Genomic DNA, 1,311 nt, shown 5'->3' on the forward strand with positions numbered 1-1,311 from the left:
TTGGGGAGCTCCTGTTCTTTTTCCCCAGACCTCCTTCTTAGCTGTACGCCACCCCCACCTCTGAGTATCTGTCCTCTGGGCAGCTGTGCACCCCTCCACCTCAGAGCTGCCAAGCCCCCGAGCCTGTGTCTCCTGGTGAGGAAGCAGAGACAAGGCATGAGCAGGCTTAGCCTCCTGGGTAACTCTTCATCCTTAGAAGAAAAGGCCCTGCTCTCACCCTGAGGCCATTTCTCGCTGCCCTATTATATCCTGTCACCCGAAGCACACGTCCTGTCCAGAGTTCCACGCGAGTTTTCCGGGAGAGCTTGACTTCAGGCCCCAGCTGGTATTTGTGTCTGCTCTGGCCTCTGCCTGGTGCCCTGCAGACAACACTGCGCTCCCTGGAGCTCCCAGTCTCCTGCTGGATCCCTTCTGTGGTCTGGAGCAGGTTCTTCAGCTCCAGCCCTGCGCTCCCTGGAGCTCAAGTCTCCTGCTGGATCCCTTCTGTGGTCTGGAACAGGTTCTTCAGCTCCAGAAAGTTGTTCCTTTTGCTCAAAATACCCTTCCTTCTCACCTTTTTTTTTTCCACCAGGCTACCTTTTTTTTTTCTTTTCTTTTTTTTTTTTTTTTTTTTTTTTGAGACAAAGGCTTGCTCTGTCACCCACGCTGGAGTGCGGCGGCACCATCTGGGCTCACTGCAACCTCCACCTCCCAGGTTCAAGCAATTCTCCTGCCTCAGCCTCCCAAGTAGCTGGGACTACAGGCTTGCACCACCACACCCGGCTAATTTTTGTATTTTTAGTAGAGATGGGGTTTCGCCATGTTGACCAGGCTAGTCTCAAACTCCTGACCTCAGGTGATCCACCCGCCTTGGCCTCCCAAAGTGCTGAGATTACAGGCGTAAAGGACTGCGCATGGCTCTGGGTTACTTTTAGTTATCCTCTGGATCACAGCTCAGATGTCACCTCTTCTAGGAAGCTCTCCCAATCCCTCATTTGTGTTGAGTGCCTTTTCTCTGTGTTGGGTGCCTTTTAGCTCTTAAAACTCTAGACTGAAATTAACTCATTACTTGTATGCCTCCCCTCTCTGGACTGTGAGCCCTGAAAACCCATGTATGAGCCCTTGTTCACCGATGTGTTCCCAGCACCTAACAGCGTTTATCATGTAGTAGGTGCTCAATAAATGTTGTTCATTTAATGTATTAATCAATGATTAAACCTCTTCTCATTCGAAAGTCCCTCTAAGTTACAACCCATCATATTTTGTCTGCTATATGTAGTTCTGTCTCCTTGGTCATGTGTGGATCAGAATGAATCATATCCCCTGACTCTC

This window comes from Macaca fascicularis, chromosome 9 (genome assembly GCF_037993035.2).
Source record: "Macaca fascicularis isolate 582-1 chromosome 9, T2T-MFA8v1.1".
NCBI lineage: Eukaryota > Metazoa > Chordata > Mammalia > Primates > Cercopithecidae > Macaca > Macaca fascicularis.